Here is a 25,378-nt window from a genome sequence, read left to right on the forward strand (position 1 = left end):
ACTAAGTAGATGGCAAAAGGCAAGAGCTTGGTGCACCCTAAAAGAAGCATTGACACCTTCTACTCTTTCTGGCCTTTTTGAATTGACTTTTTGAATGCAGGAGTGGGAAAATGGCAGTGTCTATTGGTGACTGATCCCCTGAGATAGCACTGCCACTTTTCCTTTTCCGTGAAATGACCCGCCACTTATCCACAGATCATAAGAAAATCTATAATTTTAGTTCCCAGCCCTGCCTTTAAATTATACACAAGGCTGATTTATATACAAGTTTAGTATCTCTTGAGAACTTAGCACATATTTTCTATTGTGTTGCCTGGCTTGCCACATTATCACTATGAGAACTAGAATATTCAAACAGGTTTGCATAAAATCACAATCCACGCTGCACCCAAGCACTTGTGTACAACTCGGGTCCCTTCTACACTGCCATATAAAATCCAGATTATCCGATTTGAACTGGATTATATGGCAGTGTAGACTCATATAATCCAGTTTAAAGCAGATAATGTGGATTATCTGCTTTGATTATCTGGATTATATGGCAGTGTAGAAGGGGCCTCAGACACAATATTTCAGACTGATTAGAAAGGAGCCACGAAAAAAGAGTTGGAGCTACCCATTTGTGTGTGTTGAAGACCAAGACTTCTTTTACACTGCCATATAAAATCCAGATACTATAGACACGTAGACTCACGTAATTCAGTTCAAAGCAGATATGGCAGTGTAGATCCAACCTGAAATGGCAAAAAATTGTACTGTCATCCAAGATTGTTATAACGGGTGGAGAACCATGTGGCCCTTCAGACATTGATGAGCTACCTCTCTTATATTACCCCTGCCTTTGGCTAGGTTTGCTCAAGAATATATGGAGGGCCATAAGTCTGTCCCCCATCCACCCCCACCCCCTTGCACAAACACACACACCTGGTGTGTCTCAAAAAGCCTTGCACAAGAAGGCATCGATCTTTGGCTAAGGAGAACACACAAAGCAGGGACTCTGCAAGGAGGCAATTCTGCTGTAAAGAGGTTGTTTATCATATAAGCGTTATAGAAATTAGGAGAAACATTAGGCTACAGTAAGCAGTCTTTTGGCAATGCAATCCCACTTCTTATTTTTCCTCCATGACTAAAATGTGCCCTTTCATGAATCTGCTGGCAATAAACAACATGTGATTGACCTGGGGAGGGGTGTTTGGGTAGCAGCAGCCACAATTTATTGATTATTTTCATTTACAGCAGCCACTTGTCTGGGAGGATGCTTCCAACTAGACCAACACAACACCCCCCTCTCTGAGGCTTATAATCAAATCTCCCTTCGATGGCCACTTTCCCCTTCCACCCTCCCCATACCTTGTAGGGTTGGCAATTAAAAACTGAAGCCAGTATGCCAAATATTAATTGAAATCTTATGGTTTGTTGATGTTACAAGTTGCTTTCTTCCTGCCACTACTGCTCCAATTGGCACAACTCACTGGGTCATGCGGATTTCTTGTGGAGACGACAGTGTGTTTATTTTTCACTGCTTGCCAGAGCATTAGTTTCATTAGCAAGGCTGTAAAAGAGCTCTCCGTGATGATTTAAGGGCTGATGTAGAATTAAATCTTGTATCAGCAAATTCTCCCCTAAATGCCAGGAAGAAACCCTCAAGCACAGCTGTTTTTTTTCTGGACAACCTGTGGATTATGCTGCTCTCAAGACAGAGGCACAGAAGTTACAAGTAGTGCTCTGTGAACAGCCTAAATACTCTAAAGCAGTGGTTCTTAACCTGTGGGCCGCAGCCCAGCAATGGGCCACGAGAACAAAAATCTGATCCACAAACCTCATTCCTCTTTATTTCATTTATTTTATTTATTTTATTACTCCCCCTTTCTGCAGAACTGACCATTGCATTGGATAGACCACATCAGCTCTAGATTATTAAATATGGTTTTCTGTGGGCGAGCAGATGGCGATTACTGGATGGCATATGTTCTGTATCAAAAACTAGAGCTGATGTGGTCTATCCAATGCAGTTATCTGAATCAGCACTCCAAATAACCAAACTGAATCTAAAGTTGACCAAAAACTAATTCGTAATCCTTTTGGTACTAATGTTGGAGAGTGGTCCCTGCTCAAATTGGTCCCTAGTTAAACTGGTTTTCGATCAAGTAATCCCTGGTAAAGTGGTCCCTGGTCAAAAAAAGGTTGGGAACCACTGCTCTAAAGGCACCAGATTCTGTATGTTCTTGGAAGCTAAGCAGTGCCAGTTTTGAGTAGTCCTTGGATAGAAGATGGTCAGTGAATATCATAGGCTATATTTAAGGGGAAACTAGGCCTGGTTATTTCTTGATTAAGAAAATCCTGTGGTATTTATGGGGTGACTTTGAGTCAACTGGGACTTGAAGGCACATAAGCACACAATGCTGTATGTGTTGGCAAACAGCTTTGGGGATTTATTCTACATGGTTGAGAATTGGTCACTAGCCTCCTTAAAATGACGCTTTTTCTCCCATTAGGCACTGTTCCTCATGACTCTTGGAACAGCATGGTTTTTTCATGTTTTGAGATGTGACTCTGTTCGTTTAAGGCATACTTAAAGCATATGCTGACCTAAATTGTAATCCTTTGCAGTTCCTATTAATGCAGCCTCCCCCAACTCAGGTTTTTTCAGATGTGTTGTACCATGGTGCCCATTATCCACACTCTGCATGGCCCTCTTTTCTAGGAATGGTGAGAGCCGGAGTGATGTGCGGATTTTATTTTCAATGGCCATATGCCTCCCTCCCGCTGCCCCCAGTTCACTCTGAATAAGGAGAGAATTCTGTGCTGAGGAGGTGGAAAGTTACAAGAAGCCCCAGCTATAAATCCTAGCAATTGAAATGTGACTTGACACAAATAAGGACAACTGACACAGGATCTATTTATTACACCCAGTCACATGTTGGGCTCCCTCTAGTAATAAGAATACTTGGCATTTTCTTCTGTGGCACTCAAAACTCTCCACAGACGCAAGGTAACAAATCCCTCGGACGGAATTTTCCCCTGCCTCCCACCACAGCTGTACATGGTAAGCCAGCGGATAAGAAAAGGATTTCGTCTTGTTTTGTTTAGGATTTCAGGAATAGACTGAAAAGGCAACACAAGAGACAAGCCTCAAGTCCGTCTTTTAAAAAAAGAAATTGCAAGACCCAGAATGCCAGTGAGAACCAGAGTGGTGTAGTGGTTTTAGTGCTGGACTGTGACTCTGGGAGACCAGGTTTCAAATCTCTGCTCAGCCATGGTTGAAACTCACTGGATGATTGGACAATCACACCCTTTCAACCTCATAAGAAAGCAAAAGCAAACTTTCTGAGCAGATCTTGGAAAAATAGTCGTGTGATAGGATTGCCATAAGTAGGAAATGACGTGTTAAACCTTTGCGCCAGCAGGACTGCTGACCTGAAGGTTAGCTTGCTGCCCTAAAGATTGCCGGTTCGAATCTGTGAGACAGGGTGAGCTCCTGTCTGTCAGTTCTAGCTTGTGGGGACATGAGAGAAGTCTCCCAGCTAACACATCCGATCATCCCCTGGGCAACGTCCCTGTAGACAACCAATTCTCTCACACCAGAAGCAACTTGCAGTATGTTCTCAAGTTGCTTCTGACACGAGGGGGGGAAAAACCCAAAAACTTGAAGGCCCACAACAATAGTGCCAATGTGTGTACATTCAAAATCACAATACCAAGATGGTGGTGGTATTATTATTATTATTATTATTATTATTATTATTATTATTATTATTATTTTTCGTAACAGTAACCTATATCCATAAAAGTCCCATTGTTGGACTTATAGTCTACCAGAACTTACAGTCTATCTCCCACTTAACTCCTTGCAGCCCTTTCTACAAAATATCTCAGGTGGTTTAGCACTCTGCAGTAGGTTTTTAGGACCCACAGGTAGTTATCGGGATAGGTCTAAGTTTATGCCCGTCTCAGTTTTGCTAGTGGAAGGAGTTGTGTTAGTAGAATCATCTTATTGGATCCTGTCCCATATATTTTTATTCCACAGTTTGAACCTTTATTTCACCTGGTAACTGTCTCAGGTAACCCAACCCATAAATCCAACACTATGGGAGGTAATTTTAGACTTCAGGCCAAAGTTGTAGAGTAACTTTTTGAAAGTTTTCGATTCAATTGCTTGTTATAGCAAACATTGCCTCATTGCCATTATTGGTTACTGTGTTTAGAAAAAAATCATTTATTATTTTTGTACTTCTCATTGGTTTCCCACGACTTTTGTTTGGTGATAGCAAAATGCCTCAGTAAGTCTGGAACTCATATACTGTATTGGAAATGTTGGGGCCTCCAGAAATTACAGAGTTTGAAAAGTTGGTTTTTAAATGTCAGTCATTTCATTTCTTAAGTTATCCATTGTGTTATTAGGAGTGCTGTTTTTTTCTTTATTCCTGTATTTTACCTTTTTTGAGTGAGAAAAGTTTTGGATTGATAAGAGAAAAGCATAAATTTCAGGATGAGGGGGATCTTGTAATAATGCACATAACAAGTCCCTTCAAAAGTAACTTTTGAAAGTAATTACAAGTCATTACAGATGACTCTAAAGAGGTAAGTTTCCTCTTACTGCCTGTGTTACTTACGATATATAGCTTTACTATATTTTGTTAGCCTTTCCAAACAATTAGTTACAGTTAACTATGCTGCTTGTAACATGTTGTTTCCAACCCCTGCTCTGGACTGAGTATTTCTTTTCTCCGTGCACATCCAGGCACTTAATAACATACATTGCAATACGGTTAGGAGCACAAGACTCCTTAAAAAGAAGAAAATTATGATTTTTTAAAAAAAGCTATTGATTTTCCTGAGAAAATACTAAAAAATCTCTGTGTATTCCAGGGTGATTCTATGGCCAACGTCCACCAGAGGTTGCCCATAGAATCACGATGGAAGGTGTAAAAATTCCTGTTCTCTGTACTTTAAAATGTAACCTGTATTTAAGGAATTCCCTGCCCATTGTGTAGACTGGAGGCTCAAAATCCTGTCCCGTGAGTATCATTGATGGTCTGCTTTCACAAGGACAGGATGACAGTAATCCAGGAAGCCCCCTTGAGCCCAGCATATCTAGAATGGAAATAAACCCCTCAGCAATGCCGGTTTGCTCACCTTTTGTGTCGCAACAAGTCATCTTTCATTTTGTCATGATGCTTTTCTTGTGAGGCTTAGTCGCTGTATTTTCTTTCTGTTCATAAACCAAAGCCATTTGTTCTTACAGCAAGCAAAGGTTTGTTCAGTCCTCTGTAGTTGAGCTGCTCGCATGTAATAGCCCTGCATTGACTTGCATTAGGCAGCACTGGGGAAAATTAGTTTCTGTTTGTTTATTCCACTTATGACCCAGACAGCCCTATTGCTAAATTTAAATGAACTGTCTAGACTTTCAGGGAATTAATCGTGCAGTAAAATAATGGTGTCCCTACTGCATATGACAACCAACAAAGTTTGCAGAATATATTGTAGATGTACAGGAGCATCTGTGGAGAGGAAGCCTGATCCCAGGGCTCTTTAAAAATGTTTGTGGTGATGATCAAATGAGTTGTCCTTTCGTCAGTTGAGAAGGATCTGTAGACAGGATAAAAGAACTGCTGGATCTACCTGTATACCTTTAGCCACAACCGATCCCTGTGGAAACTGGTTTTCTTTATATTGCTGTTTCCAGCCCTGTGGTGAGAGTCACCCATCCTTGAGAGGGTGCCTGCTGGCTGGAGGCCGTGGACAAATGATCTAGTAGGTAGTGAACTGGAAGTTCTCTTTAGGGCTTAAAACATTGCATGGGTGGGCGGGAGCATGGTGAAACTGCCCTTCACATGCCACGGGGATTGAATATATATATTATATATCCTATATCCTATCCAATTTGTCATCGAGCCACTCCTTTGGGCTTCACACAAATTTACCATTTGCCAAAATATATGATCCTTTTCTTTTCCATTTCTGGCAGAATAGCTTAACTATTGGTTCATCCCATCAAGTATGAAGTCAGCCCAAGGACCACTTGTGGTCTTTTGGTATCCAATTTGTTAGTTGACATGTCAATTGGTTGTCTTTTGTTCATTCTATACGCCCTACGCATCTTCTTTTTGCCTTATAGATTTCATTCACCATGTCCCATAACACGTTAATTGATGCAGCTCTTTATTGCTGACTTTATCTCTTATTGTCATGCCGCACATCCTTCTTTCCATTGCTCTCTGAGTCACCGCCAGTTTTTCCTCCTCTAACTTTGTTGTTGCCCATGTTTCAGATGTGTATAACATTGCCAGTAAGACTGTAGTATTGAAGATATCTGCTTGGACCTTCATTAGCCGCACTATCCAATTTTGATTAATAGCCATCCGAGCAGCCTTGCAGCTTCTTGCCCATTCACCATTTACCAAATAATTCAACTATACTTGTTGACCTCAATTTCATCTCCATTTATAACGATGCGACCCTGGACACACTTCTCACTTTGCATCCATTTTGTTTTCTTCAAGTTCGTTTCCAGTCCTACTGATTTTGAGAGTCACACTAATTGTTGACAATAATGTTGCAAATCTTCTGGATTTTTGACGAAAAGGATGCAATTGTCTGCAAAGAGATGAGAAAGTTGTTTGGCATCAGTTGAAATCCCACCTTTCCAAAGTCGCCGCAAACAGTTTTAGTGATATTGTGTCTCCTTGGTGCACTCCTTTGTTTATTCTGATATGACACACTTCAGAAAACAGTTTAATATCCATTGTACACCCTGTATTGATGCTTTTTATGATATTCACATCGGCTTGGTGCTGAGCATTAAGGATATATCTATATCTATATATTCCTTTCTCTCTCTCTCTCTTTATATATATATATATATATACACACACACACACACACACACACACACACACACACACACAAGGGCTATCCAGAAAGTAGATTACGTTTTGGAATTAAAAATGAACAAAGTATAGGAGAAAACATTTACGAATGTGGGGGAAAGTTGAGCGCATGCACATGCACAGCTGCGGGAAGGGACGCCCGCCTGGTTGAGGACACAAGCCAAGCGGCAAAGTTTGGTGGGGAAGGACTTTCCAAACTCTTTTATCGCTATGAGAAGTGCCTAGATTTCAATGGGGACTATGTTGAGAAGTGGTATTTGGGTCTGGCTTTCAACTGCATATGGTAAATGTTTTCTCCTATACTTTGTTCATTTTTAATTCCAAAACGTAATCTACTTTCTGGATAGCCCTCGTGTATGTATATATATATATATATATTCCTAAAAATTGGTGTTTGACAACCCTTGAAGGTTTTCAGGAAATCACTGCTTCAGGGAAGCAAGATAGGTGGCAATTGTGTTAAACTACAATATGAGAGGTGAGCAACATCCTCAGATGTTGGGGTATATCTACCCAGTCATTCTTCACCATGGACTCTGGGGAGGACAGCTCATTAGTACAGTGGTTCAGCGGTGTCTGGAGGGTTACATGGTGCCCACCCTTGAGCTGTATGAGCTGCTTCAACTCTTTGAAGGACCCCCCCCCCTCTAACACACACACACACCTGAGAAAATGCTTAAATGGGCAATACTGTGTGGGTATGTGTGTGCCTTCAAGTAACCTGTCAACTTATGCTGACTCTTTAAACTTCATAATGAACACTCAAGAGGTAGTTTTGCTAGTCCCTTCATATGAAATATAGTCTACAGCACCAAGTATTCATTGACAGTTCCCTAAGTATTCATATGGGCTAACTGCTTAGTTTCCAAAATCAGACAGGATCTGATGCCTTTATGGCTTTCGGGCTACCCCTTACTAATCTTTGCCTCTCAAGCATCTCACTGTTAAAGACAGAGAAGCAGCAGCCCATAGAAGTAGATGCCTGGTTGCAATATTGGTCAGAGTTTGCTTGGTTATATGGGAATAGGATTTTCTGCAGCGATTGTTTGCATGTAAATCTCCACTTGCTGAAATCCTCCGTCCTGCCCAACTATTGATGGTACATCCTGCTCTGGCCTTTTTTTGTATCTCAACACCCTTAAGAACATGGTTAGTTTTTCCACCACAGGCCTAAGAATAATAATGGATGTATTTCTCTGAGTTTTTCTAACTTTGGAAGTGAGGCAGGGGGGTGGCTGGCAAAAAAAACTTTCACAGTGGTGAATCCCCAACTTCCCCTTGAGATCTACATTTTGCCCACAATTCTAGACTGGGATGTAACATTACATCCCTTTTATTTACCCAGTTTCCTTTGGTTGGTTTTGTGTGTGATGATAAATTGGTATTTGTTTTGAAAGATTTTGTATCACTCTCCTTTTTGTATAGCTCTCCTTTTGTTTTGGTCGTTCTTTTTCTTGCCATTTGATATTTTGTTAGTAAATTTATATGGTTGTTTTTCACATTTTATGAATTGTATTTTAACATTTTTGTGTGTAGCAGCTTTTACTCGGTTTTTACTTGCTTTCAAAGTTTATTCTATCTTTTGAGAGGGAAAAAAACTTGAATTGCAGCAATGACAAAAATATAGTATTTCATGTATTGGCAAATAGTATGTGGAAAATTAATATTGGAACCCATTGGGCTGATGCGAACACAATTTGTCCTAATCAGTATACATTCCTTGGATTTCAGCCTTAGATTTGCCACAACTTGGAGATATATCTATTTGGCTAATTTACGGTTTGCTTTTTATATTGCCAATGCACACACACAAATATGACTTTAAAGATTGTTTACATTGCTATGGGAGCTCTATACAAGTAGCTAGAGAGAGCTGAATATAACTGTAAAATTGAACCCTTTAGAAATACAACATATGGTGTGGATATGGGCGTATGTAGACCACCTTGAGAGCTTTGGAACAACAAATCAAATTAAGACTTGCAAATTGCAAGCGGCTGCTCTACCAGTCAACCTGGAGATTTTGAAATGGCCTTTTCCTCTCGCCAGGAGGTACACTCACTCAACTGGGCATTTGCAACATTGTCTCCTTTCTGGAAATATAACCCAGGACAATTGGAGTGTCAGAACCAAGTCTTCACACTGGCAATTCTGCCACTGTTTTTTGGACTTTGACTGAGGCTAAGCAGTTGTTCTCAACCAGTGGATCCCCAGGTGTTTTAGCCTACAACTCCCAGAAATCCCAGCCATTTTACCAGCTGTTAGGATTTCTGGGAGTTGAAGGCAAAAACATCTGGGGATCCACTGGTTGAGAGCCACTGGGCTAAAGGGATCTGGAATCTAGGGTGCAGAGAAGATGATGTGTTGCAAAAGCACTTTCCAGATGTTGGGGATTTTGCCTCTAGACTAGATGTAATTAGTGTTAATTAGCCAATTGGACCCTCCATGGACAGGTACACTATATCTCTGGATATCAAGCACTGACGATTAATATCAGTGACAGCAACCTATCCCTGCATGTCCTACCTCTAATTTTCTAGAAGCAATCCGCTAGTTGCCCTGGTAGGAAACAGAATGTTAATCTGGATAGATTTTTGGCAGGGTTAAGGAGGCAGTAGTTTTATTGCCCATATATTTTGTGGCTATTTTTATTTATTTGTTTGTGTGTTTGTTTTTTTACTAAAAGTAATATAAGCTTGCGGTTGGCATTTGGTATTGCAGTTACAGGTTCGTAACCTAGAGGCATGTACCTGTGGGTGTTCCATATTTAGTCAATCTTTGTAATCTTACTATATAATAATAATAATAATAATAATAATAATAATAAAACTTTATTTATACCCCGCCACCATCTCCCCAACGGGGACTCGGGGCGGCTTACATGGGGCCATGCCCAAGACAATACAATAAACCATAACATAATACAATTAAATTATACATTACATAAAATAAACAGTACAACATAAGATCAAAACAGCAATATAACATGAGCGGGCCGCATGAATACTACATTTAAAAACTAGATTAAAAATTAAAACTCTGGGTGAGAAAGGGATCAGAATAAAACCTCGAGGGACGGGACATCAGATAGTGAACCAGTCTAGAGGATAAATATCGGGGGGGAGTAGCATAGAACATTTACTCTCCGAAAGCACACCGGAAGAGCCATGTTTTTAAATCTTTCCTGAAGGCTAAAAGGGTGGGGGCTTGCCTGATTTCAATGGGCAGCGAGTTCCACAAGCGAGGGGCCACCGCAGAGAAGGCCCTCTCCCTTGTTCCTACAAGGCGAGCCTGAGATATAGGTAGTGGCGACAGGAGGGCCTCCCCCGATGATCGGAGAGGTCGGGCAGGTTTATGATAGGAGATACGGTCACGAAGGTAGGCGGGTCCCAAACCGTTTAGGGCTTTATAAATGATGGTCTGCACCTTGAATTGGGACCAGAAGATGAACGGCAGCCAGTGGAGCTCCTTAAACAAGGGAGTGGATCTCTCCCTGTAACTCGCCCCCGTTATTAGTCTGGCGGCCGAACGTTGGACCAGCTGTAACTTCCGGGCCGTCTTCAAGGGAAGCCCCACGTAGAGCGCATTACAGTAGTCCAGTCTAGAGGTAACTAATGCATGCACCACCGTGGTCAAGTCAGACTTCACGAGGTATGGTCGCAGTTGGCGCACAAGTTTGAGTTGTGCAAAAGCCCTCCCGGCCACCGCCGACACCTGCGCTTCAAGCGTCAGCGCTGAATCCAGGAGGACCCCCAAACTGCGGACCTGTGATTTCAGGGGGAGTGCAACCCCGTCCAGCACAGGTTGCCACCCAATACCCCGATCCGACGAGCGACTGACCAGGAGGGCCTCTGTCTTGTCAGGATTGATCCTCAGCTTGTTCCTCCTCATCCAGTCCGCCACAGCGGCCAGGCACTGGTTCAGCACCCGAGGGGCTTCCTTGGAGTCAGGTGGGAACGAGTAGTGGATTTGTGTGTCATCTGCGTAGAGATGGCAACACCCTCCAAAACTCTGGATGACCTCTCCCAGCGGTTTCATGTAGATGTTAAAAAGCATGGGGGATAAAATAGACCCTTGCGGGACCCCACAGGTCAAAGGCCAGGGGTCCGAGCAGGTGTCCCCCAGCTTCACCATCTGGGAACGGCCCTCCAGGAAGGACTGGAGCCACTGCAAAACAGTGCCACCGAGTCCCATCCCGGAGAGCCTCCCCAGAAGGATACCATGGTCGATGGTATCGAAAGCCGCAGAGATGTCCAGGAGAACCAGCAGGGTCACACTCCCCCTGTCCAGTTCCCTGCGGAGGTCATCCACCAAGGCGACCAAAGCCGTCTCAGTGCTGTGCCCAGGCCTGAAGCCAGACTGCGAGCGGTCCAGAAAATCAGTGTCATCGAGGAACTCCTGGAGCTGCGTGGCCACCACCCGCTCCAGAACCTTGCCCAAAAACGGGAGGTTGGAAATTGGTCTGTAGTTGTTACATACAGATGGGTCTAGCGAGGTCTTTTTTAGTAACGGTTTTACCACCGCTTGCTTAAAACAAGATGGAAATGACCCCTGACCCAGGGAGGCATTTATTATAGCCACAAACCAATCCAACAACCCCTCTTTGGCCTGCTTAACCAGCCAAGAGGGACAAGGATCCAGAGCACAAGTGGTCGCCCTCACAGACCCAAGAATCCCCTCCACGTCATCCGGAAGAACAAGCCGGAAAGAATCCCACAAAATCGGACAGACAGGTGCCTCGGTTACCTCCGCTGGAACTACAATTAAGCTGGAGTCCAACTCATGGCGTATCTGAGCAACTTTGCCTGCAAAGTGGTGTGCAAAATCGCTGCACCTAGTTGCCAAGTCATCAGGAAGCCCCTGGGTCTCAGGAGGCCGCAGGAGCTCCCCAACAACTCGGAACAACTCCGATGGCCTGTTGGCCGCAGACGTTATGCGGGCAGTCGTGAAAGCTTTCCTGGCTGCTCGCAGAGCCACGGAGTAAGCCTTAATAGCGGCTTTAGCCCGTGCTTGGTCAGACACATCCCGAGATTTCCTCCAGATGCACTCTAGTCCCCTCCTCGCACGCTTCATCACAGCCAGCTCCTCAGTGAACCAAGGAGTCGACATGACTCTACGCAGCGAAAGAGGACGTTCGGGAGCGATCGTGTCAAGTGCCCTTGTCAGCTCACTGTTATAGCGATCAGCCAGGACATCGACAGGATCGCCAGTCTCCAGAACAGGAAGATCCCCAAGAGACCTCAGGAGTCCATCCGGATCCATCAGCCTCCTGGGGCGGACCATCTTAATGGGTCCACCACCCCTGCGGAGGTTAGAAGACACGGCGAAACTCAAACAGATCAGATGATGGTCAGACCATGACAATGGAAGAATATTTTGCTCTTCCACTCTGACTGTCCCACCGTCCACAATGAAGACGAGGTCCAGCGTGTGTCCCGCCTGATGTGTGGGCCCAGATATAACTTGAGTCAGCCCCATGGTCGTCATGGCAACCATGAAATCCTGAGCTGCACCTGTCAAAGAGGTCTCGGCATGAATATTAAAGTCCCCCAAAACTATGAGTTGTTGGGAGACCAGGGCCGAATTGGAGACCACTTCTGCTAGCTCGGACAGAGAGACTGCTGGGTCGCGGGGTGGACGGTACACCAGCAGAATCCCCAAGCTGTCTCGGGCTCCCACCTTCAGGAAGACACACTCAAACCTCGAAGACTGCGGAACGGCGCATCTGATCAGGGCGATGGACTGCCGAGCAATCACCGCGACTCCTCCTCCCCGCCCCCCAGCCCTGGCCTGCTGATGCACCCCGAAACCTGGTGGGCACAGCTGAGTGAGATTCACACCACCCTGCTCGTCCAACCACGTCTCGGTGATGCATGCCAGATCCGCCCCCTCATCCAGGATCAAATCCTGGATAACAGCTGTTTTACCGTTGACGGATCTGGCGTTCAAAAGCAGGACCTTAAGGCTGGGAGGTCTGTCCTGAAGACTACCACACCTATTCCTCTCCAGGGTCGCAAAAACTCTGTTGCGCTTCTCCCTGGGTCGAAAGTGACCGTTCTTCCTTCTCCCCCAAACCACCTCAATGAGACCCTGCCCGTGGAAACCCTATCCCCCCTGGAGAGATGACTGATTGAGGTTGCCCATTGAAGGGGATAGTCAGCTGTCCTGAGATAGAAAATCACCAGCAATACTTGGTTGTTTAAAGGAGGGGCCTATCTCCGCTGGTGTAGGAGGAAAGGAGTCATCTAACAGATCATCATCTAGCGTGGGAAGGGGGCTAGGCACTAATGATGTCTGAGAACGGGACTGAGAGGTAACATAGACATGGCCTAAACCTGGGGGATCTTGTCTACCAAGATTCCGCCTGATGTCCAGGGGGCGAATCAATGGGTCTACTAGTACCCTCCTGAGAGTAATGCCCCACTGTTGAAGTTTGGGCCTATACAAAAACAATTCCTCCATCAGTGTTCTGTCTTCCAATCCAATGAGAAGACAAATGGAGCGGTTCCAGGACTGATAGTCTCTACGAAGCCAGTCGATAGTCTTGATCTTCACTTTCGACCAGCTTAAAGATAGAATTTGTGAGAGAGATGTCCGGACCGCTCGCTTAGATGTCCATCTTCCTCTGTTCAATAGTGAGTCTTGCACTTCCACTGCCACCTTATTAGTTCGCAACAGATGTTGGGAATTGCAGTAAGTGTCCAGGGAGTGTCCAAACAGTTCTGGGGACAGCGTGTTGTTTGCAGTGTAAGTATTCCCTAGCCCACCTTAAAAGCCAGCAGCTGTATCAAATGAAGTAGTCTTATTCAGTTGCTGATCAGGGTGCAGGGAAGATGATATTTCCAGTGTCCTCCCATTAGCAAGTAAGTCTTCAACTGTCAAAAGGAAGACCTCTATTGCCAGTTCTTTGTCACAACCTGGCTGGCTGGTGGGAACATCCTCCTACTAAAGCACTGGTTCTCAACCTATAGGTCCCCAGATGTTTTGGCCTATAACTCCTAGAAATCCCAGCCAGTTTACCAGCTGTTAGGATTTGTGGGAGTTGAAGGCCAAAACATCTGGGGACCCACAGGTTGGGACCCACAGTACTAAAGGATTCTGGCAGTTTAATAGCTACTGCTGGCTATTAAGGTGGTCTGAGAGGTGGGGCCAGGAAATGGTATTAAGTAGCTAATATAGAATATTGGTAATACAGTTGAGTCTCACTTATCCAACATTCTGGATTATCCAACACATTTTTTGTAGTCAATGTTTTCAATATATCATGATATTTTGGTTCTAAATTCATAAATACAGTAATTACTACATAGCATTACTGTGTATTGAACTACCTTTTCTGTCAAATTTGTTGTATAAAATGATATTTTGGTGCTTAATTTGTAAAATCATAACCTAATTTAATGTTTAATAGGCTTTTCCTTAATCTCTCCTTATTATCCAACATATTCGCTTATCCAATGTTCTGCTGGCCCGTTTACGTTGGATAAGCGAGACTCTACTGTAATAATTCTTTTAAGCCCCAGTCAATGCCCGCAGATCAGCTTACAATATACCATGAAATAACATATTAAAACATTGGAATCAAAGGTACAATGACAAGTGAAATAAAAATATTTTCACTGACTGCCATAATATCAGCAGAGAATGAGACTAGTTTGGGAAAGGATTCTCATAATGGGTGCTGTCACTGAAAAGCTCTTGACTCACGTTTCCAGCAACTAAATTAATGTTAGGCATTGGGATATAAAACAGGGCCACTGAAGATGATCATGATCTATGGGCAGAGACCGTGGAGGTTACTTTTTGGATTGGTGTCCCAGCATCCCTCAGCCAGCATGGCCAATGTCCCTGCAGGTTGTGGGATAGTGGGAGTTATAATCCAAAAAAGGTAATTTCCACAAATTCTGCCTGTAGAGCATTTTTGTACAGAGCAATATTTCAGATATTTTGTGGGTCTTTAAGCCTTGTGGGTCTTTAAGCCTTGAACTGGATCCAAAAACAAATCTGAAAACCAGTGCTGCTGACATGAAACAGAAGTTATGTGGGCTAAGAAGCTTGTATGAGCTGCAGTCTAGGATGGACCCACACAGAGCATGTTGCTATAGCCTGATCAGGAGGTGGGAAAACAACAACAATCATCATCATCATCATCATCATCATCATCATCATCATCATCATCATCATCATCATCTATATTTCTATTCCCCCCTCTCTCCCTGAAGGGACTCAGGACAGATTCCAACAAACAATGGCATACATTCAATGCCTTCATAAAAAGATAAATATTGGCATAAAATCCCAACATATGGGATTTTATGCCAATAGACCCCACATATGAAAAACAGTGTTAAAAACTACACACCACTGTTTCCAGATCTGCTTTTGTTTTCCTCAGAAGGAGCGTAGATAGCACATTGACTAAAGCTGGCCAAAGGCATTCCTAGCCAGGTTAGGTTCTTGTAGCTGATCATAAGTAGTTGTTTCCAGACAGTGGATTATTCCCTCTCTCCCTTCTTTCTTTCTTATCCCAGAGATATCTGGAGAGTGCTCCCCATCACTGGGTATATCAAGAGCAGCTCTGAACCCTGTGCCTCAGCTTCTTGTCTCAATGTGCTTCATACTCAGGAAAGTGCTTGAGATGACATTTTCCAATACTTCAATATTCACCCCATGAACACTTCAGTTTGGACACTGCCAGGCTAAAAAACAACTGTTAATATGAATCCCTGGTAATAACCAGGTTGTAAATCTAGTTGTTGATCTTGTAACTAATCAACATGATGCCAGCTGATATATTTAGTTTATGGCAGTGATGTTTCCCCAAGTGGTGAAAGTTGTCTGTCATAGCATGTCATTTTCTTCACCTCTGTATCTGGCGTTCAACTTGCTTTGCTTTGGGATGTGTCAATAGGCTTACACTGCAAGTCTTGATTGCAAAGGCAGATCTGTTTAAGAAATGCTGTTTTTCATTGGGGGGGGGGGGCAACTTTGTCGAGGAAAAATCAGGTTAAAACCAATAAGGTACAATCCCCCGACCCCACGTCTGTATCCAGTTTAACTCTTCTAGTTATCATGTTGGAATTAAATGCATTAATGCAGTGGTTTTCAACCTATGGGTCCCCAGATGTTTTGGCCTTCAACTCCCAGAAATCCTAATAACTAGTAAACTGGCTGGGATTTCTGGGAGTTGTAGGCCAAAACACCTGGGGACCCACTTGTTGAGAACCACTGTATTAATGGAAGAAATCAGAGCAGCTATACTGGTGGCTATAGCTAAACTGGTTAAGATACAACTCATATTATCCCTTTGAGAAGGTACCCAGCTGAGAAAGGCTGAACCAGAGAAGGCTCTGGGAACACTCTACTAAAATGGGAGCTCCAATTCATTTCATTGTGATAGTGACTCTTTTTAGACATGAGGAATGCCAATGTCCTTGTCCATTTTGGCCCTTTGTTTACTTGGAGCTTTGAGAAGAGTAGAATGTAATGATTTCCAGGAAAGTTGGAGCTGTTTTATTGAGTCACGCAGGTACAGTCTCTCCTTGATTTGTCCCTTAGTCTATGACTCCCCCCCCCCCCCCCCGGGGTGCCTAAATAAAAGTGAGATAATTCAGAGCCCTTGAAAGAATTAGACAAGGGGCTATTTGAATGGCTCCTGCATTATTTTAGGGCTACATGGAATGGCTGCAGAAGGTGTTTGGCTTGTCCTATCTTTGAGGTTCAAAGTGACATTCTGAAGAATATTTTTATATGTAACGCTCTGAATAATAATAAATGTCAGCCCCATTTATTTTTATTTTTTAAAGCCATAAACTGGGCTTTTTGTTTTTTTAGGTTTCTCATTGAGAGACATTTCTGAATGTCATCAATGAATTTGTCAGACTTTAGATGTTGTATCTGCTCTGCAGGTATTGAAACAAATGAAAAACATACTTCATTCTAATATAAGTTTGAAATAAGTTTTAAGGCCATGGTGGGCAACTTGTGAACAGCGCTGTTCTCAATACAACTCCCTCAAACACAGCCAGCACATCAAATTGTGAGGGACAATGGGAGCTATAGTCCCACAACATTTGGAGTGCAAATGAATGCTACTTGAACTAAAAAGGTCATGATTTTGTTTACTAAAAACTGGATAGTAGTTAATGGTAATATTTTTAGTCCAGAATCTACCAATAGTTGAAAATGCCTGCTTTTTCCTCCCAACCAAAGTGTACGTGGGCTTTCCATAATCCTCTGGTTGGCCACAGAAGGCTGAAACGGATAGTTTTCTTGGTTAGATCCTGGGCTGTTTTTATGTTAGTTTTTTAACTTTCAGAAACACTGGTTGTTAAAGCCCCCAAATCCAGGAAAAACAAACCACAAAATGGCAGAGATTTTATTTCCAAAATCCAAAGTTCTACTAGGCGTATACACACAGAGACAGCAAATGGGTTGGCTGCTTTCAAGGGTGGAAATGTTCAAAAACATCTGTGGCACTGGTGTCCGAGTGGTTCACCAGAGGCGCCTATCAAAAATTCAAGAGAAGATTGACTCCAGAACACGAGCCATTCCCTCATTCTTTTCTTCTTTCTGGTTTCTTTTAAGTGTGGTAAAGCTTTTCACTGCATTGGAGGTCCAAAACTGTGATTAGCAATTAGCTAAGTGAAAAGACTGAGATCTCACGTATAATGTGTTGTATCCACATGTTGAACTAGACTAGGTAGCCATGGTGTAATTATGTAGGAACACATATAAGAGTGTGCTTAGTTCATATTTCTTGCAACTTGGATCTTTTTCGTATTATACATTTACAGTGCTATGATTCCACATTAATTGCCGTGACAACATTTTTTATATTGACAATTTAGGGAGGGGAATTTAGGTTTATCCACCAGAGAGCTCCTCTCAGGTCTCACCAAACTGGTAAGGATGCCATAGGACAGTGGTTCTTAACCTGTGGGTCCCCAGATATTTTGGCCTTCAAATTCCAGAAATCCTAACAGCTGGTAAATTGGCTGGGATTTCTGGGAGTTGTAGGCCAAAACACCTGGGGACTCACAGGTTGAGAACCACTGCCATTTGATGTAGCCATGGCATTTAAAGAATGCAATAACTACAGATCAGTTGGGATGGCTTTGATTATTATTCTTCCTTCCTAAATTCTGAGTGTAGAAGGTTAAGAATTCTTCTTTCTGCTGTCTTCCTTCCTTCCTTCCTTCCATCCATCTTTCAGTAACCTAAATCTGCTAATTTACTTTGCACTTAATTAAGACAGCAGTACATTATTGATTTGGGCCTTTTCTTTTTCCCTCTTGGCCTTCCTAGATCCTGTGCACAAATTCCAAGGATTTCCTTCTGAAAATAGTAGTTTTCTGTGTTCTTCCTCATTAATATTTTTGCCCTGTTTTAGCCAGTTGTTGTTGAGCCACATGTATGCCTGTTTTCCTCAGTGAAGTGTATAAAAAGTGCTTTCAAAATGGTATAATTTTGCAATGTGGATGATGCCACCAACATGATTGCACTCCAATATGGGAGGTAGCAGGGGGAGATTGATGAGGATAGCCAGGATTTCATGAAGATTTCAGAATCAAAGGATATGGGTGACTATACATGGTTATGTCTGTTTCTGCTCCCCTTTGTATTAACATGTTTTGGGGGGGGGGGGTACAGCTCTAGGACAGTGGTTCTCAACCTGGGGTCCCCAGATGTTTTTGACCTACAACTCCCAGAAATTCCAGCCAATTTACCAGCTGTTAGGATTTTTCAGAGTTGAAGGCCAAAAACATCTGGGGACCCCAGGTTGAGAACCACTTCTCCAGGAGAAGAGTAATAGCACACATCCAACTTGAAATCTCCCATTGAGCAGCATGGAAGTAGTGGATAAGAGAATCTGGCATGACAGTATTGTGACACTAATAATACAGACACATAAAGAAAAAAATTAAACTATGTTTGTTTGTTTTTTAAAATTCTGATATCTAAGTCAAACTCTGGATTTTTTAAAAAAAGCAAGATACTCTTTCTTTGATAATGGTAGGTGGTGAAACCAGTCTTCAGCCCCCTGGTTGGATACTCTACCTACCAAGGGCTGGTTCTACCATCATGCAGAGTGAGATGGCTGAGACAGTTGACTCTGTGGCCTCTTTTTGAAAATAGAAGTGGATTGGAATATAGTTGTGGGACCTTTCTTGTTTTGTTTTTGTGTTTAAGGCCTATCCTGGGCCTTAAAAACTCAGAAGAGGCTAAAAACATGGTGAAAATGCTATCCCATGTCTTGAAAGGTTATTTACAGGATACTTGGAGAGCAACCGTTTTTCATTTTGCAGAGGGATACTGCCCTTCCACGTCTCCTGGGGACTATTGTGTTCCCCTAAACCAGAGCTTTCCAAACTGTGTTGGTTGTTATGTGTAGGTGTGTTGCACAAATGTTATGAGAAGCCTGAGATAAGCAGTACATCATATATTTTAATACATATATAATGAAAGATTTTCATGAGATACATTGTGTCCTCATACATTTCTTTCTTGCAATTTGTGTATGAGTCCATATCTCTTATGAAGAGTTAGTTTAACTTCCAGTTTGCTAGTAAAATTGAATTTCTGTGTTGCGAAGTGACGCATTCTAAAAGGTTTGTCAGCAACATATGTTTGGAAAGCTCTGGCCAAGCCCCAATAGTTGTCTACCTGTGCTTCAAGACTTACCCGACTCTGACCTCAGTGGTGAATGGTAAGGAAAGGGGTCTGTGCTTTACCTTAGTTAGCAACCCCACATGTTCATAATCTTCTATGTTCACATCATGTGAAATAATCCTCACCTTCCACATTTCCCCCCTTGGGCAAATGCAAATGGACACCTTGTGTGTAACCCTCACTCCCAGATTCCCTGCCTTTCTTTTTTTGCCCCAAGTGCTGGAGCCATTGCCTTTCTCTCTGGGGGCTCTGCAAGGCATTTGTGATGCAGACTGGAGCTGGGCCATGAAGTTACGCTCTTATTTGAGTTGAATGCTGATTTCATGTTTCCTTGGAGATAGATGTACAGTATAATTTTAAAGATGAGCATCGGCCTGATCATGCTTTTCAAGTATAAACGTGAGACAAGGCTCTATTCATAAAAGATACTATGCTCTTCCAGAGTATAAATACCATAGCTAACTCATTTTGGAAGACTTGCTTTTCCACTGCCTCTCAGACTATAGGCAAGAATTTGGAGCAAGAGTCATGCATGAACTATTTCTTTACAGGCATGCATTCACATTCTCTCTTTCTCAAACACACACACACACACACACACAATCAGATGAGCAAGTTTCCCCCCTGCTACATTTGTCAACTTTCTACATTCTGTCAAGCAATTGTGTCACACTAGAGCATTTCTTTGTCAGATTTTGGAAAAAATTGGGACAATTTTGGAAAAATTATAAATTACTTGAATAGCAAAGATGAACTATTTTTCAAAACAAACTTTTCAAGATCTGAAATTTCTGGAGGCTCAAAGGTTCCACATTCCAACTATATTGACATTGTACTTATCCAAACACTTTTTGCTATTCCTGCAGGATGGCTATTTGAGGTTAGCCGTGTTCTGTTGCAATACAAGTAAAAGGTTTGATGTTTTATAATATTGTTAAGCTGCTGAATGAAGAATCAAAAAGCCCAAATTTCAGATAGTATGGAGAGTCATTCCAGGAAGATGAGATGTGTGAAAGTTTGGCACATTATGACAGTGGACAAACATACCAGCGTCGGTATTTAATTTAATTATGAATTATTCTGTTTCTATTGGTTCATCATGTTCAGTATCAGGCTACAAGGAATTTAATGCAGAAAAACAGGTATAATTTTTTTTTAAAAGAAAGTGATAACCCAGTCCCCGTCCTCACCATTTAATACAGACTTGTTTCTCTCTGAAGACTCTTGGAACCAACACTCTACTAGACGTATTCATACTATAGCACTGTGGGGCCTCTTCCACACAGCTGAATAAAATCCCACATTATCTGCTTTGAACTGGAATATATGGCAGTGTGGACTCAGATAACCCAGTTCAAAGCACTATTATCCCACTTCAGCTACCCATGATTCCATGCTATAAAATCCTGTGATTGGCATTGGAGGGGAGAGGCCTTTGGAATCCTCAGCCAATGAATTCCAAGGATTCAGAAGGCTGCAACTATGACACTTAAAGTGGAATCCATAACACTTTGAATTGCATAGTGCAAAAGGACCCATGCCAAAGAGTACAGTACTTGGACTCATTAATTTCAATGGGCCTTATTTCTATGTGAATATGTATTGCATGGCAGGGTGCATCTACATTGTACAATTTATACCACTTTAACTGTCATGACTCAATGCTATGGAATCCTAGGAGTTGTCGTTTTATAAAATCTTTAGCCTTCTCTGCCAAAGAGAGCCCATACCCCACCAAACTACAATTCCTAGGATGCTGTAGTAAAATGCTGTCAAACTGCATTAATTCTATAGTGTAGATGCAGCCATAGTCTTTCCCACTATTACAATATACCGTATATATTAAGTATATTAAGTTCTCTAAACCTTCATCCAAGTCATTAAATAAAGATGTTGAACAGTACTGGGCCCAGGACTGAACCCTGCAGCACCCCACTCGTCATTTCTTTTCAGGTCACTTAACCAGTTACAGATCCACCTAATAGTTGCATTGTCTAGTCAACATTTTACTAGTTTGCAAGAAGATCACGGAGGACCTTGTCAAAGGCCTTCTGAAATCATGATATGCCACATCCACAGCATTCCCTGCATCTATCAAGCTTTCTGTGAAGGATTCCTTCTACAGTACAGTAGTGGGGCAGAGGACTTGGCTCCTAGCTGGTATTGAGGACCAAAAACCCAAACATCCCTAATCAGAAGCTTGGACTAGATGGTCCTTTTAGTCTCTTGTAACTATGATTCTTTGATCGGTGGTCAGGTATGATGAGAATTGTTATCCAAAATGTCTAGAACAGTGGTTCTCAACCTGTGGGTCCCCAGGTGTTTTGGTCTACAACTTCCAGAAATCCCAGCCACTTTACCAGCTGATAGGATTTCTGGGAATTGAAGGCCAAAACATCTGGAGACCCACAGGTTGAGAACCACTGGTCTAGAAGATCATACATATCACATTATCGCTGATCAGTGATCAGATATGATGAGAGTTGTGATCCAAAGTATGTAAGAAGACAATAAATTGCCTACCCTTGCTGTATAATATTATAATATTATAATGTCCATGTATATGTCCATGTCTTTACTTAGGTACCGTGTTTCCCCGAAAATAAGACAGTGTCTTATATTATTTTTTGCTCCCAAATATATGCTAGGTCTTATTTTCAGGGGATGTCTTATTTTTCCATGAAGAAGAATTCACATTTATTGTTGAACAGAAAATGAACATTTATTGTATACTGTACAATAGTTGTCATCACAAACCAGCATAACCAGACAAACTGTGAATCCTATCAAGAATTTCTTCTTACTACCATTATTTCCATGTACAACACTCTATGGTATGTACATGTACCAATCCTGCATGCTCTGGTGTTCTGTTTGACAGGCGCTTGGCCTGCTTCCATACAAAAACTTTGCTAGGTCTTACTTTCAGGGGAGGCCTTATATTTAGCAATTCAGCAAAACTTCTACTAGGTCTTATTTTTCGGGGATGTCTTATTTTCGGGGAAACAGGGTATGTATGTTTACTCACTAACTTAAAGGGACAGGATGTGTAGATGCTAGTGACACTTTGACTGGGTCAAAAGAGAAAGCAAAATAAAAGCACTTGTTACTCAGCCAAGTTTTCAACGTTGCTCTGCAATTTGCTGGTACATTCTTATTCTGATGCACGACTGGTAAGAGGGCTGTATTTACACTGTAGTACCAAACCTGTAATCTCCATGCGGCTAAACAAAGCCAAGGCTTTCCGTTCTCTTTCCTTCTGGAGCACGTCGAGAGGCACTGAGAGGCAGCAAGAAAAATGAGGGACTTTCAGGGGCAGCTGTGTTTTACTAACCCAGTCATAATGCCCCTAAAAATCCTTATTGTTCTTGCAATGTTCAGCTATGATCACCACCAACAAAGGGCGGCTTTTGAAGGTGAGTATCTACCTGTAGAAAAATTCAACGTGGACAGTGGCTCTGGGATATCCAAAAGCAGAAGTGGAATCCAACATTGACGATGAAAAACAGCATTGGGAGTTTATGATTTGTCTGTAATGAAGAAGGTCCTTCATTTCCAATAACCTGGGTATTCATAGAGAAATATGTTTATTAAAAAACTATTGATGATTTTTAAAATTGAATATATGCCTTCTCTTTTCAGGATCAAATGAGGGGGGTGGGTAAGGAAAAGGACTTATTTGGTTCATTATGCAAACTTTAAACAAGTTTGCATTTGCACTCTGGTTCAGTGTTTCTTGCTGTTTCTGCAAATCTGAAACACACTCGCACAGTCCCTATCAACTAGAAATCACATTCAGCTTGTTCAAACAGCTCCTAAGATTTCAGCAGGCACAGCCTGCTTATTCTCAAGCATTATTACTTGACACTTCTTTAAAAATGCTGAATTCTATATGCGGTACCATTTTATGCTCTTTTCATTGCAGTCATTGTGCAATCCATACAGTCGGACATATGAACTATTGGAAGTGTCTGAGATCTACATTAAAGCCTTGAAAGGTGTGCTTGAGCAGCTGACTCTTTCTACATTTATTTTGGAATCTAATCTGGTTTTGTCTTTTTTTTTTTGTTTAGGTCTACAGGACTCACTTCCCATGAAGTGCCTCTTGGCTTTGAGGGTATACAGGCCATCACAACCTGCTTTTGTGCCATAAATTGTGCTGCCCAGAACAGTCCTTTCCATGTTTTCCTGAATATATATTAACTTTCTAAAACTAGTCTTCCATTTGGAAGGAATGACTAAGGCCCCTTCCACACAGATGAATAAAATCCCACATTATCTGCTTTGAACTGGAATATATAGCAGTGTGGACACAGATATCCCAATTCAAAGCAGATACTGTCGGATTTTCTGTATTGATATTCTGGGTTATATGGCTGTGTGGAAGGGCCCTAGATTAGAGCTGATGTATATTAGTCTTTAGTCTCATTTGGCATTTATCTGGTGCACCTGTTGCTATTGCCATTTTCTACAGTCAAGAAATGCAGGCAAATTTTATTTTATTGTGATATTGATATTCTGCCCTGTATCATGGGAATCTGGATTCAGCTTTCCATCCCTTGTTGGTTTATAGATTATCTGATGAGATTGCTGTGGGTGCAGGATCAGGCTGGAGAATCACATATGGGAGATCTAGTTGCACATATAATTCCCCACAGACATGTGTGAAAACCTATTTAGCATGTGCACACATGATTACCAACTTTTTTCGTGTCAGGAGCAACTTGAGAAAATCGCTTCTGGTGTGAGAGAATTGGCTGTCTGGAAGGACATTGCTAGGGGATGCCCGGATGTTTTACCATCCTATGAGAGACACCTCTCATGTCCCTGCATGGGGAGCTGGAGCTGACAGATGGAGCTCACCCTGCTCCCCGGATACGAACCACCAACCAGGGGGATGCTCCTTATCACCAACTGGAGCAGAGTGATTACTACTGGTCATTGTAATGTGTGCCTACGCTGTGTAAAAATACTGATTTTATAATAAAAGCTATTTAAAATCTACACATTTTCTTTTCTTTTTCATTGCATTTGTACCTTGGTATTCATTCAAGGAGTTTTAAATTCAATATATTCAGGAAGATTCCATTTGATCCTCATAACAACACTGTGAGGTGGGCTAAATGGAAAGACGGTGGTTGATTAAGGGTCAGAGCAGAGCAGAGATTTTAGTTATCATTTCCCAAACCAAGTTTTGACATTTTTAAATAAATACACAAAGTTTCTTGACACCTCCCTCAGTAGGAAAGAAGGTGGGAAGGGGTTAAAACCATGTGTTTGTAGCAATTCTCTGTACAATATCAGTCCCATGGAAATATTTGAGACAGGTAACATGTGTTTCTTTCAAACTACATGTTACAATTCAGCATAGGATATTTATCAATTGGTTTAGACAACAGTACATACTGTACAGAGCAGGGTAGAGCCAGACAATTATGTGTTACTAATACAAAGTTTAAAAAGTAACTTTTTGCAGTTTTTTATCATGTCAGAAGTGACTTGAGGACATACTGCAAGTCGCTTCTGGTGTGAGAGAATTGGCTGTCTACAGCGACATTGGCCAGGGGACACCTGAATGTGTTAGCTGGGAGGTTTCTCTCATGTCTCCGCAAGCTAGAGCTGACAGACGGGAACTCACCCTGTCTTGTGAATTCAAACCTTCAGGTCAGCAGTTTAGCCGGCACAAGGGTTTAACCCATTGCGCCACCGCAGCTCACACTTTTTGCAGTAATAAGCTGGAACAGCAGTGCATTCTTACCTGTAACAGTAATTCATTCCTTTTTAGTGTAGCCTAACGGGATTTCTGCCTGTTACTC

At 42.2% G+C, this 25,378-nt stretch overlaps 1 long non-coding RNA gene and 1 other non-coding gene across 2 annotated transcripts in view; both read left to right on the forward strand.

Annotated features, from left to right (window-relative positions):
- The window catches only part of LOC134296336 (uncharacterized), a 60,933-nt gene extending 36,367 nt beyond the window's left edge, over positions 1-24,566 (forward strand). Inside the window, exon 2 of the long non-coding RNA XR_010003041.1 lies at positions 23,636-24,566. This is a non-coding gene — a long non-coding RNA (uncharacterized LOC134296336). The remainder of the gene's footprint in view (positions 1-23,635) is intronic.
- Positions 22,854-22,932, forward strand: mir365 (microRNA mir-365). Its single transcript, NR_129965.1, has one exon. It is a non-coding gene; the product is annotated as a microRNA mir-365 (primary transcript).
- Positions 24,567-25,378: the final 812 nt, after the last annotated feature.

Source organism: Anolis carolinensis, chromosome 2 (assembly GCF_035594765.1).
Source record: "Anolis carolinensis isolate JA03-04 chromosome 2, rAnoCar3.1.pri, whole genome shotgun sequence".
Classification (NCBI taxonomy): Eukaryota; Metazoa; Chordata; class Lepidosauria; order Squamata; family Dactyloidae; genus Anolis; species Anolis carolinensis.